This window comes from Protopterus annectens, chromosome 1.part1, assembly GCF_019279795.1.
Source record: "Protopterus annectens isolate FY-2018-M chromosome 1.part1, PAN1.0, whole genome shotgun sequence".
Lineage (NCBI taxonomy): Eukaryota > Metazoa > Chordata > Ceratodontiformes > Protopteridae > Protopterus > Protopterus annectens.
Window position 1 is genome coordinate 1,610,765,655 of NC_056726.1, and position 15,201 is coordinate 1,610,780,855.

Here is a 15,201-nt window from a genome sequence, read left to right on the forward strand (position 1 = left end):
TACTGTCGCAGCTGTGTGTGTTGAACTGCATGTGATATACTGAACTCACACCATTCAACTGTCCAGTGTTATGCACACTGACCATACATGTGCCTCATATTTGTACTCATTTGCTCAAAGGGTTGTGTTCTGTCTGGCAAATAATTGGCAACCTGTGAACACCGACATTACAACATTACATCTCCAACTATTTCTTTTGGTTGTTCCCATTAGGGTTTGCCACAGCAGATGATCTATCTCCATGTCTTCCTGTCCTCTGCATCCTGGTCCGTCAAACCAACCACCTGCATGTCCACTATCACCACATCCATAACCTTATCTTATACCTTCCTCTTTTCCTCTTACCTGGCAGCCTCATCCTTTCACAGATATATTCAGCATACCTACTCATCACATGTCCAAACCAACATAATTCCGCCACTCTCTGGCTTTGTCCCCAACCCGTCCAACCTGGGCTGACCCCCTAACATACATGTTCCTAATCCTGTGCACCCTCATCATACACAGTACAAATCTTAATGTCATTAACTCTGCTACATCCAGCTCTGACTCCTGCTTTTTTTTTCAGTGCGACTGTCTACAGCCCATATAACATAGCTGACCTCACTACCCTCTTGTAGACCTTCCCTGTCACTCTTAATGGTACCCATCTATCACACATCTATCACACATCACTCCTGACACTCCTCTCCACCACCCACATCCTGCCTGTACTCTCGTCTTCACCTTTCCCCCCACACTCCCCATTACTCTGAACTGTTGTTCCCAAGTATTTAAACTTATTAACCTTTGCAAACTGTACACCCTGCATCCTCACCATTCCTCTATCCTCCCTCCCATTCACACACATATAGTCTGTCTTAGTCCTGCTGACCATCATTCCCCTCTCTCTAGACCATAACTCCACCTCTCCAGGGTCTCCTCAACCTGTTCCATACTCCCGATACAGACTACAATGTCATCTGCAAACAGCAAAGTCAACAGGGAACCCTGTCTGATCATGTCTGTCAATCTTCCCATCACCACTGTAAATAAGAAAGGACTCAGAGCTGATCCCTGATGTACTCCCACCTCCACCTTAAATGCACCTGTCACTACCAATGTAGAACTCACCGCTGTCACACTCGCCTTTTACATATCCTGTAGCATGCTTATGGATTCCTCCACCACTCCTGACCTCCCTATACAATACCATAACTCCTCTCTAGGCACCCTGTCATGTGCTGTCTCTAAGTCCACAAAGACATAATGTAGCTATGTCTGACCTTCTCTGTACGTCTCCATCAACATTTTCAGAGCAAACATTGCATCTGTACTGATATTTCCTGGCATGAACCCATACTGCTGATCAGTAATCCTCACCACCCTTCTTAAACTAGCTTCCACCACCCTTTACCATTACCTCAAGCTGTGTGATATCCCTTTGTAGTTACTACAGCTCTGCACACCACCATTATTCTCATAAGCAGTACCAAAACACATTTTCTCCACTCCTCATGCATCCTTTCCTTTTCCAAGCTTGCACATAACAATCTGGTTGAAAAGACCACTGCCATTTCTCCAAAACACCTCCATGCGTCCACAGGTATGTCATCAGGACCAACAGCCTTTCCATTCTTAAACCTCTTTATAGCTGTTCTTACTTCCTCCTTGATAATCTGTTGCACTTCCTGATTCACCATACCCACATCATCCAACCTCATCTCTCTCTCTCTCATTCTCCTCATACAACAGCCCATCAAAGTACTGTTTTCATCTGCTTTACACAATCTCTTCACTTGTGAGTATGTTTCCCCCTTTATCACCCTTTTTCGCTGCATATCCTTCCTAGCTATGTGCCTCTGTCTAGCTAATTGGTACAGGTCCTATTCACCATCCTTGGTGTCCAACATTACATACAACTATTCAGACACCCCATCCTTAGCCTTTGCCACCACTTTGTTTGCCATGCACCCCATCCCCTTATACTCATGTCTACTTTCTTCATCTGTCTGACAATCCTACTTCTCAGTTTGTTATGTTTCATGGCATAAAGAGTAAATGGACATGCACAAACTTATACATGGTAATAGTGACTTTGCATAGTGAGGTGGCGAGCAATTGCTTTGTGCCACAGTTGGCAAAGTTTATGTGTATACAAGATAAGCATTTCCATTACTTTCTGCTTTGGCACATTAACTAGTGCACAAAAGTAAGCCACATTGCTAAAATTCTGAAAGTTAGTATCGGGTCTATGAAGCACATGTGCTGCTTAACTGACCATGTGGCACCAGGTGTAAACACATTGATACATTTCTTTTTTGAGCCCAGATGATACTGGGTTCAAATCCAGGTGTATCTAATACTTTTATATTATACAGTGATAATGCAATTACATCAGTTCTTTATAGTACATGTGTTTCTATCTGTTGGCATAGTACAGTGGGTTTAAGAGGCATTGCACAGAGGTAACTATAGCATTGTAGGGCCGCTCACCATCACTTGGCATTGGTGCACCATGCCAAACTCCACACAAACATAGAGGCCAAAAAGTGAAGGGATTTATTGCTTTTTCTGGCACTTATGTGTGTTGTGCATGATTCTATTTTTTGACCAGATTATAGGTGTTAAAATGGGGTCAATATGAAAGTGGAGAAATGGGGAACAAGTAGGGGGAATTACAAAGGGAAAGGAATGTGCAGAAGGGAGGTAGGAAATAATTAATACTACCCATTTCTTCAACAGTAAAAACCTGACAGTATGTGCAGAATATTAGGCAAATTTGACTGTCACCTCCAGAAAGAGGGGTGACAACAATTTAATCATGTTGTATAGCCAATTGCAGTGAATCAAGTGTGTCAAGAAAACACATGTGCGAATGAAGAGATATGTATGGGATGATATTCTTTTTGCTGGACAGGTGCCCATTTTTTGTTTTATCAGGAAGTGAGGAATACTGGCTAAGGGACATATTTATTTCTCGGTCAGGTAAGTTGGGTAGTTGAGGAAGCAAATGCAAACAAACAAAACAAGAGACATGGATGGTGAGGGACACAAAAGGTTCAGGGATGCCATGACTGTGGTGAGAGAGAGGACAGCACAGGGTTATGCCCGTCAAACATGTGGGCAGTGAGAATCTAGCTCTCACTCACTGGACTGGCATCACTGTCCCTTACTCTGCTTGTGGCTGGAGTGCTTGACATCTTCTCCTACATACCATGAGTGAGAGCAGCCTGTCCATCCAGTGTAGGCGTACACCAATGGTGTGGTGCACATCCCTACACCAACCCTGGCATCTCTTGGCAGATGATTAAATCTCCACCTCTGCCACTGCTCCTGGTGAGTACCACAGCACCAACTGCCAGGGCAGTACTACCTGAGGGTGTAGCTAGTGCAGGAGAAGCAGAAGCATTGCTGCCAGATAGGGTCCCAGATGTGCTAGGCATTGATGCTGGAGCCAGTGAAGTGAGGGCAGGCTGATCCACTGGGGCTGGCCTACCTCACTGTGCTGTGAATCATTTAGTGATTTAGTAGAGATGGATGACATGAGGACATTTTGATGACACATAATAGAAAATAAAAAAAAAGAGCTTAGGGTTGCGGTGAGAGAAAAGAAAAGATAAAATTAGTACCATCATATCTGACATACAATGCATTAACACAATTATACGACAGTTTTATCTGAAGTATTACATTTAAGTATATGTCTTAACAACTACACACTATAACTACAGATTGCTGAAAGTAATCCTTGAAATGTGCATATATTGCATACATTCTTGGTCCAATTATGCAGATTACAGTTAACAGCAGGGCATTTATGCTACTTGTATAGCTTAAAGAAATGCAGTATTGTATAGTTGTTACATGTTATATTTGAACCCACAACCCCTGGCTACAGTGTTATACTTGACTACTAAAGTTGATTTGTGCAACAAACTAATGCATGCATACTTGCTTTTACAATTAGGATATGCATGCTCAATTTGCTACAACCGTATAAAAAAGCAAAAATGTATCCTTAATGTTTAAACTACAATAATACTTCTCTTGTGCTGCCTACATACTACTTGCTTCCCTCAGTCTCTCCATTTGATCAGCATGAGCCCATCTGCCAAAATGTCTTTCAGCATTAGCTGTGGAAAGAGCAGTAAAGAACAGAAGAGCATTATGTGTACCATTCTTGCCAATGTTTAGCTTTCTATGTTTTACAAATACTCCCTATTAACATACATATACAGCAGTGGGATGTCAGCAGTTTGAAATTCATTCAGCCACTGGTTGAGGGTATCCCTTTGGTGCCTCTGCAAGTCATTAAAATTATGCCTACATTGTTCTCCAGACCATGGGATGCCAGTAGCACTGGATACAACCTGAGTCAAACTACTCCAAGCTTCAGACTTGTATTGGGAGCCAGAATAGTCTCCCTGCAGAAGTCCTTGGCTGTGGTGCTTTAACAGGATCTAATAAATATCCTCAACTCCTGGACACCCCATCTCTGTGCCCTAAGTTGGGCAGCTTCTCCTCTAACTCCAGACATATCTAACAACTGAAGTAGAGCAATGGTAACTCATGATGTCCCACCAATTCCTGTTATTGCATTTACTGGTAGTACACAAACCCAAGCAATGATGCCAACCATGTTTGCATGATATTAAGCAAAGAGCAGCAGTACCAAGCTTGGAGGAAAACATATTTTAAACTGGAAGGTTAATCTGACACCTGACCTTAGTTGGAGGGGTGTTTGCTGTTGTAGCTTGGAAATATATATTGAAAATTGGAAGGTACCTCTTAGTTGAGTTAAGTTTGATGACATGCACTTGGGTCATGAATGTCATGACCAGACACATTTGTTTTTGGCTTTATAAACTGGTAAACTTGATTTTTAAAGTGTGGGATTCAAACCTAGGCATGAGGGACAAAACATTTTCTTCCACAGGGGTGATTTTCCATATTTGCCACAGAAGTGCTGCTCACATGTAGTCAGGAATCATTCATAAGTACAGTTGACAATTTGAGGTCTTACACATGTATGTGTGTGACCTGACAAGGTTCTCGTATATAGATCCACTTGTGCATGTGACTCATTTAATTCTGAAGGTCATCCAAGTCCAGATAGCAGAATCGTACTTCCAGAAATGTAGTAGACAGTATACCCTCACTCATATATTTGAAAACACAATAAGGGTATCTTATCCCTCATGCATATAATTTGTATCAGCTCCATTATCTAAAGTTTATCTAAGTGAGAGTGAATATAATGAGAAATGGAACAACAGTAAAAATATGTGGAACATCCTGTATTAGAACCAAGGACCGTGTGTATGATAGCCCTACACTTACACCTGTTGCTACAAGAATGTTGAAACAACACTTGCATACTCTTCAGTTCATTGCTATAAACTGCACTGTCACAGCAGTAAAGGTAGGTTGCACACCTTGTACTAGAACCCAGGACCACCTGTATTCCAGCCCTACACTTACACCTGCTGCCACAGGACTAATTATATTATGGTTCCCATAATTTCCTGCTCATTCTTCAGTTCCCTGTTTTAACTGTCATGCAAAGTCATTTAGCGTGTTTGCGTGGTGCTCAAGAGAATTAATTGAATGCATCCATTTTCAGTGATTGACTGTCTACATCCTGTCTGCAGGTTTTCAATGTCTGCAGATGTTGGGGAACTTTTTGTAACTGCTGTCCAATGCTGCTTAGAGGCATTGCATGATGTAAAGTGAAATTTACAATAATGTATCCTTTTTGACCGTTATACTTCTTCATACACCCGATATCTTCAGGAGTTCTGTCTGCTTCCTGTGTGGGCTACTAGTCAAGGTTTGTGCACTGCTAAGAGTCATGCAAATGAGGTAAGCACAATGAAATCTGACATTCATTTTCTCAGTTTCCCTTGTTTGTGCTAAGCTGCACACCATGCAAACACTGGCAAAAAATAATAAAAGGGAAAAGTAGTTGAAATGAAAAAAAGCAATCTATGAAATAAACACTACAAAATGTTTTTAGTATACATGAAATATTTCTACATAGATCTGGATTTGAACTCTCACTCCAATGAACCTTCACAACACAGTAAGGGTGCATTTTCCCTATTTCCACACAAACATCTTTGGAGCAGAGAACTGAAGTCATTCTGAATACAACCAACTGCAACAGCATCTACAGTACTAAGAAACCACATAACAGTTATTTGTACATGTATTAATTTCAGATGTACTGTACTGAGTGATCACACACTCATTTATGACTATTGTTTGCAAAAATGCAGCTCTGTCCTACCTCTCTGTGTTTGTTGCTCATTCTTATCTTATCCAACAAGTAATCTGAGACATGCAGTCTGTAAAGTATTTTATATTATTGTCCTTAAAATGTGTGAGGGTATTAAATGGCAATAATATACAGTTGTCAACAAATGAAGGGGAGGTTGAATGCTAATGAACAGAACCTGTGAATTGTGTGCTGCTGACTTAAATTTCCAGCCTTGATACACTTACTTCTATACACATTGTAAGTCTAACCTGACACACCCACTAAAGGTAGGGCAGTCTGCATTGCCATTTTGTTTTCCTTCACCCTACCAGTAATCACTCACAGTTGCAATCCATTGGCAACAAACACTGAAGGAGTACCTGCACTATGTTTACAACAGATACACAGAGCCAAGTATTTGGGATTCAGCAATTCTAATGAGTTCACACCTCATTTCCATCTTCACCATGCTAGCATCCCTGAATCTACACTGTAAAAAGGCAACCGTGTAGCTAGGGAACCTAAAGGTGTGGAGACTTGTTCATGTGCAAAACACAGACGAGGCTATTACTTTAGAATATATCGCCACAGAAGACCAGTGAACTTGAGAAGATATACTTGCATTTATAAGCTATATACTGTAGATGCTGAAATGTCATTAAGAAAAAAATCTGTTTCCTATCTATCTATCTATATGTATATATATATATATATATATATATATATATATATATATATATATATATATATATATCTATATATATATATATATATATTTATTTATTAGCAAATGCTATTGCTATCTGTATGCATTATTTAGAAGTGTACTGATGGCATGGGCATGTTTGTCAGGGAATTTTACAGGTATGCATGATTGGCAGTAGCTTAAAATGGAATATTCTGTGTTAAATCTGTACACATGTATCAGGAACATTTCATTTGATCGCACTTTTAGCAATTCACTAAAGGTTTTTATAACAAAATGTGGCATTTGCCTGTTCATTTGGGGTTTGGGAGCAAAGCTGGATTTCTGTTTTGGCACAACAAAGATATGCGGCTATTGTTACTTGCCCTTGTTTTGTATCCAGCCTTGCTTTGTGTGTGAATCTAATATGTTGCAACCACACATTTCCTGTTGTTCATATTTCAAATATCTACTTGGTTTTATATTTCTCCAGTGAGTAATACTGAAATGTTACCTTTTCTGTTTTATCTAGGAACAAGAATTTAGTTATGTGATAGTTATATGTATTATCCTTCTGTTGTGTTTCAGGACACCTAGGACTATGGCACCCAGGCATCTCAATCCCCAAAAACCACACTTCAGTGACCCTGAGAATCAGGTTACTATGCAAGCTTTTAGGCAACATGATGCTTTCTGCTTGAGAGGGGACATGGGGATATGTCAGGCAGAATGCAAGTTTGGCAACAGATACTTGCAGTTGTGAATACAGTAGGCAGCCACAGCAGGACAATTGATCAGGTGCACCATAGGGCCACTGACATGATCTAATCTGCATGGAAGAGAGTAACTGAAGTGACCAGTGATCAGATGGATACTGGGGGAGGGGGGCTGCTATAGAGCCACCAATAACAGCAAATGAATACTTCCTGTCCACTGTCAGGGATCCAGACAGTTACCAGGGATGTCCTTGACATTGGTGCTACTGTTTCAGGGACAGCAAGTATGTCTCAGGAGGAGCTTCCAGATAGCCTTATGTATCTCAACTGTAGACCTGCTGTCCATCCTCCAACTGATCCAAGTGCCTCTTCCCATGCTACTCTATGTATGTTTAGGGCCATCATGGAGGCACAGGCACAGCATGCTTCCATAGGTCTCCGGCACAGGCTGACATGCATGACTGTCTCCACCATGTTGCTGATTCATAGGATCAGATGAATGACTCATTAGAATGGGCAGTGTCTGTGATGGAACATCTGTTGGGAAGGGAATGGCATCTTTGTCGGTGTAGGTCAGCCACATCATCCACTGTTAGCCAACATGGCCATGCCTGATCATGCTCCCATAGAGGCAGTACTTCCACTGCTCTGTCAGTGGTTGAGCTGTCCACATCCAGATGTGGCAGGCCATGTAGTCGTGGTCCTAGGCATCCTCATGAGGGGAGATCATCCAGCAGACGTTAGTCATGTTCAGCTAACAGCAGTGCATCTGACCATGGGTGTGGACATAGTTCAATTCCTGGCAGAGCCAGTTCTCATGGTCAAGTATGACAATGATGAACTGCCACCAATACCATTCATGGCTCACACCTGTCCGACATACCAAGACATAAAGCTAGCACAGAGCTTTGATCTGTTCATGCAGTCACTCACACACCAATTTCTCCTGGAGGACTCATGCAGACACACACAACAGTTACATGGTTCAGCCGTGAAGCTTAAAACTCATTTTGTTTCACTGGCCATTTGTTACTTTATCCAAATGTCTGCCTGTTATTCTTTCTTACTCACCAGTCACAAACCTTTTGTGCCAAACTAAGCTTCCTGCACTCCCCCACACACACAACTTCGCATGCAAGTGAAGATAACTGTGCCATATCTCTGTTTTCTATTTTTTTTTTTATTCAGGGTTACATAAGCATTGTAACTGATGCTCAGGGTGCATAACTAAGTAAGTGCTTAGTATATTTTCATTTGTGTTTTGAATTAACAATTGTATATTTGACTTATACTGGTCTTAGAAAATTAAACAGCTGATAGCATCAAAGTTTTTTGCATCAGCATTGTTAATGATCATGTGAGTGTTGTGAAATCTGAAACTGTAACATATCCTTACTTTCTAACTTCTCTCTTTAATGATCTTCCAGTGTCAAAATATGATGCTGAGCTGAGGACATTCGATGCCCATCAGTACTTCTGAGAGGTATGACTGTGTGAATCTTTGATGACTACTTGATAATGGACATGTATATGTCAAATAAGTCTTTGCTGTCACATGTTAAAGTCATTTCTGTTCAAATCACCCACCTTTTACTTGCATACATTATCAAGTAGCATCATGCAAGGATATGCCATTCATTCATATTATTAAACAATACACTTCAGGTTCAACACTTACCTTGTAAATCCAACAATTGCAACAGTTTTATTTCAGGGCTGACTCTGTCTGATGCAAGCAGCACACAACCAATACATGGGTAAGTAAAGGTTTTGAGTTGCCTGGGATCAATGTTATGGAAGGTTTTAGCCCCTTAGGTGGGAAGTGAGTGTGCTATGCATTGCTTCTTAGCCAAGTGAGAGCATATTGAACATGCCTATGTCTGCCTATACCCACAGCAGCCCTCTGACTCCTCACCTGCATGTAGGTGTGGTGACCTTGCCATTGGTGGTGGGATGTGTGCCCATTCCCCTTGTTGATCCTGCTGAAGATGTTTTCTCAGGATGATGTTGTGTAGCATGGCAGTGAATATTTCAGTACATGTATGTGGAATGTACTGCAGGATTCCCCCAGATGTATCGAGGCACTTGAACTGTGACTTCAGCAGCCCAAACACACAATCTATAATATTTCTGGTTTGAGCATGTACCTCATTATGGCATTCTTCAGCAGGCATGTGTGCATTTCTTATTGGCATCATCAGCCACTGTTCCAGTGCATAACCTGCATTCCCCCAGTAATGTCCCTGTAGGATATCCCCCCAAGTGAACATCTCATACAGTTTGGAGTTCTGCCAGATATGTGAGTCGTGGTAACTGCCTAGTTTGACAGCACATGTGTTCAAGATGATTTCCTTTGCATTACACATAACTTGGCAGTTAATAGAGTGGAATCCATTTCTATTTATGTAGAGCTTTCCCTGTTCCCTAGGTGGTGCTTTAATTTCTATACGTGTGCAATCTATTGCACCCAGTACTTCAGGGTAGTGTGCTACAGGGTAGAACTCCTGCATATTTCTGGTCCTGTCCTAAGGAGTATGGGGAAAATATTTGTGGTCGCTAGTATGTTGGAGCAATGCATCCAGGAATTGATGGAGGATCCTGGATGCTGATGTCTACGACATCCCCAGCATTTCTCCTGTTGGTCTCTGAAAGGTACCTGTAGCTAAATTTCTAAGGGCTACACGTACCTTTTTCTCCAGTGGTATGGGTTCCCCTCAATTTGCCCTGGCTCTAAGTTGAGGGCAACAGAGGTTGTAGAGTTCCTGTAGTTTGTCTCTATCCACCCTGTAGCACTTTACAATTTACATGTCATGTAGACTGTGATAAGTTGAATGGGGTGACCATATTTCTCAACTGTACAGATGTTTGCCGAATGTCCAGATTTTTGCCTCATATTTTGGTCCATTTCTCATAAAATTGTGGCTTTATGGCAAATTACTGACAAATCATTGAGGATTGAAGTCAGAAAATAACGAGAGACATCTGAGTTTCAGGCTTCATACCCTTCAGAAAATTCATGCTAATGCAGGACCTGTTATTCTATCAACTTTTCTAAGTCTGTAAGGGCAATATTTAAAAAATGTCCCTATTTTTGAGCCTTTGTCATACCATTATTTGTAACTTTGCCCAGATTTCTTGATCTAAAAGTTTGAGAGGTATGAGTCAGACTCTGAAAACTCTTCTCCCTCTTGGCCTTGGTCTGTTAGCAGCATCAGCAAAGACTTCAGCATGTTGCACATACACATGAATTAAAGCAACAGCAGCCCAAACATTGTTTCTGTGTAGACTCCTTCCCATGGCTGTAGTCCAATAGATTTTGGAATTGGCAGGGAAAACCAGCATTGAGTCTACACAGTTGCTTTATAGATTGTTAAATAGCTCCTCTGACTTGGATTGGTTGATTAGCATACAATTCAGTTGCTTATGCTGTAATGCTATAATTAGCATGCCATGGTGTTTACCTTGTTTGCACGGCTCTAAACACCATGTAGAGCTGTTTACTGAATCTAAAACAATGTGCTGCCATGTGCACATCGTAAGCAGACTGTGTAGGCTTTATTCAGTCTGGCTGCATGATCTTTTTTTAAAATGAATTTACATACAGTGTTGCTTTTAACACTGTGGTGGTGGTGCTGCAGTAGCGTTGTCGCCTCACAGTAAGACGTTGTCCCATTCAATTCTCAGTTAGAGCGTCTTCTGTGTGGAGACATGCGTGAATGGGCGTACCTTCATTGAAGGTTGTGCATCAGGGCTGGCAACTTGGTACGTAAAAATCTACTGCCAATCATTAGTGGACTAGAGTTCCGCTGTGGCAACCCCTAACCGGGAAAAGCCAAAAGATACAACAACAATCAGTTTATTTCACAATAATGTATACAATTTTTAAAACATTTCTATTAAAGACTTCTATTTTATCTGAGGAAGAAAGTTAATAAAGTAATTCCAGAGTGTGATATAATCTACATTACAGCATGTCTGACTCAAATATGATGAGAAAAACAACTTATCATTAGCACAACACTTAAAAACCTCTTACACTACAAAAAGAGACATAAAGAGACATAACTAAATCTTTGTCTGCTAATATTTTCCCATATTTACTTTGCTATTTAGTTTACTATATATGTGGAAATCGGATAAGCAAGTGAAAAAATAAGTCTTTAAAAGGTGTATATGCATATAGATGCATATCTACAGTAAACTCTGAGTTAACTGAAATTCAAATAACCAGAACTCTCAAGCAACAAGAAAAAAAAAAAATCAAAGAAATACAGTACAATTTTCATGTGTTGCACTTTCTATCCCCCCACCCCACACAGAAACATACCTTATGTTTTTAGAGTTTTAAAAAGGAAGCTAGGAATAAATTCTCTCTCTCCCCATCCTAAGAACAAGTCAAACCAAACAAATAGTATTGGGTACAGTATTAGTCAGACCTATGTTGAATAGTAACTCTCAAGCAACCAGAAACTACAGTTATCCGGCATCTACCAATCCCCATGGGTGCCAGTTACCTGAGGGTTTACTGTATTTATCTATAACATATTCATCATATATTGTGTGAATATCTGTACCTATAAACATCCACACATCCATATTTATATTGAGACATTTTTCACACATTGTTTCTGTGTAGACTCCTTCCCGTGGCTGTAGTCCAATAGATTTTGTAATTGGCAGGGAAAACCAGCACTGAGTCTACACAGTTGCTTTATAGATTGTTGAAAATCTCCTCTGACTTGGATTGGTTGATTAACATACAATTTAGTTGCTTATGCTGTGATGCTATAATTAGCATGCCATGGTGTTTACCTTGTATGCACGACTATCTGTGCATGCATATCTGTGTGTGTACTATGGTTAGAGGAAGAGTTTGGTAAAGGGTGGGAGAATGGCATAACGGTTAAGGTGTTTACCTTACAGACACAAGGTGCAGGGTTTGATTCTCACATGGGGTAATTGGCTAGGCTTAAAATGGCCTACAAAAGTAGTTAGCCTAGTACTAATCTATGAAAAGGGTAAAGTTTGGTATATGTGGGAGTGCTTGCAGGTTAAAATCAAAGTAAGGGTTAGGTTATGGGATAGATTTAGTGAGTGTGTGTGTGTGTGTGTGTGTGTGTAGTGGTAGTGTTATGTTAGGGTTTGGGTTAGATTGCATTACTAAGGTGGTGCATTGCGGCTGAGTCTTTCTTTTGATGTTATGTTTTGACAAGGTGACTTTTGTTAACTAATTATTGATTACTTTGTATTTAAAATTAGTATATTCAACCATTTCACAAGCCCTCACATATAGATATAGATGTAAATATAAATACACACAGACACACACACACACATTCACACACACACACACACACACACACACACACACACACACACACACACACACACACACACACACATCTATCTGTGTGTGTGTGTGTGTGTGTGTATTAAAGTTAACAAAACAAGGCAGTAGAGAAACCTTGTCCATAAAATAATAATTTATATTAAAGCAGGAAGCAAAATAAAAATTAATTTGTGCAAGCACTGCTGCAAGACATGAAACAAAAATAAGGCAGACTTTACAGTCCCTCACACTTTTGTGATTTGGTCCTAGAATGAAATCAGGTATCTTCTAACTGCCTGGAATCTTCAACAGAATGTCTCCATATTTTCTCAGGCTCCTTCAAATTGCCCCCCCCCCCCACCATGACAACCACTTGCTCCGGGGCCATTATACAACCAGTCAGTTCAACGTTTGTTACTATAATGTCTCCAGCTAATGCAAACACATAACCCTTTCTTAAAGAGCACAACATTTTTTTGTACAGTAATATCAATATAATACATCATTTTACTACATTCTGGAGACCTCACATAATCTGTGCACCATTAATTCCACAGTAAGCAACCTTATGTTTCAGTATCACAATTTAGGCTGTGAGCCCTGGACAGGCCATCTGCATAAAGACTGGCAGAGTCTGACTGACGTTGACTGCAAACTTGTAGGGTTGTAAAGGAGGTGCCCACAGATAAAGCTTACTATTCCCATCTCATTACTTGTGTAGCCACACAAGGGGTGCCCTGTCTTTGACCAATGTAAAGTCCCTGCCTGCAAGATAATACTTGTGATGAAAGTGCCCATTTATTTGGTAGGCATTATTTCTCAACAGTGGAATACCTGGTCTTACCTCTTTCTATTTAAAAAGCAAATATTGTGTTTTTCTTCCTTTACATCCTGTGAAAGCACCATCCCTCTGCCTACCTCTGATGCATCAGTATAAACTATGAAGACTTTACTGAAATCTAGGTATGCCAACACAGTGATAATTACGGTATACATTCATTTGGTCTGCCAGTGGATGGCCGACTGGGAAATGTCTGAAAGCAATGCAACAAATTCTCATTTGTCCGAACGCAATATGTGCGAAACACATAATACCCCCCCTTTTGACCCATGATAGCACTTGTTTAAGTGGTAGAGCAGTTGGAAATGTCACATGCGGTGTTTCTTACGACATTCCGACCATTTGCCACTATAAAAGTCGACATTTTGTTTCGGAAAAGATAACGTTTCTTCGGGTAAATTAATGTATACCAATAATTACATGTGCAGATGGGCCAGTGAAGATATAGTGATTATGGAGTGTCAGTCTGAAATAGTAAACACACTGTTTCATCACATTACCAAGTAACTCTACATGGAAGAATGTGTTTCATAACAGTAAAACACATTTCATTGGCTTGCTTGGTAACCTCATATCTGAAGTAGGAGATTCATTTGTCTGCAACCTGTGGGTTATGGATCCAATATCGGATCCGAACCGGCATGGTTTACCAGCTATGGATCCGAGCTCTCAGCTCCTCCCCTCACCCATAATGCCCTGCTCTCCCTACATGACCTCAGATCTAGTTTGCCGCGCTGGTGACCAGATTGGTGTTCTCGAGCTCTTCAGCTAAGTAGTTATATAAAGTGTTTTAGTGTTAAAATATAATTATTTTTGAAAGTTTGAGTGAAAGTTTAGGCTCCATTTTTGATATTTAAACTTGTTTAGTTAATTTAATAATTTTTACTTAGTTTTCCCTCCCCTCACTGGTAGCGTAGTGTGTGTTTGGGCCTGTTGTGCGTGTAATTTACTTTTGCTTTTTACCTTTAGTTTAAGTAAATTTTAAGCTCTTGGGATGTCAGAACAACCCAAGGCTGTTTTCTCGAAGTGCTCCGAGTGTGGCCATAAGCTTTCCCCTGCTGATGGCCACACTTGGTGCATTTGATGCTTGGGGTTGAACACCTCACTTCTGGATGTTCCATTTGTGCGGGGTTCAACCCCAGGGAATTGAAGGAGCGGAGGTCTAAGCTGGTCCTGGCGGGACTTTTGCCCCCGGACTTGGCTCCGACCTCCGCTCCTTCGGGGGGAACCGTGTCTACGGTTACCTCCTCTCCGGCTTCCCCTCCTGCTCCTGGGACTCAACCTCCCTGTAGTGGTTCGGAGGAGAGGGAAGCTAGAAAGAAGGACCGGAGGGAGAAGCACCATAAGCGGCGGGCCGAGACCTCCGTTTCGGCCCCGCCTGCCAAGCGG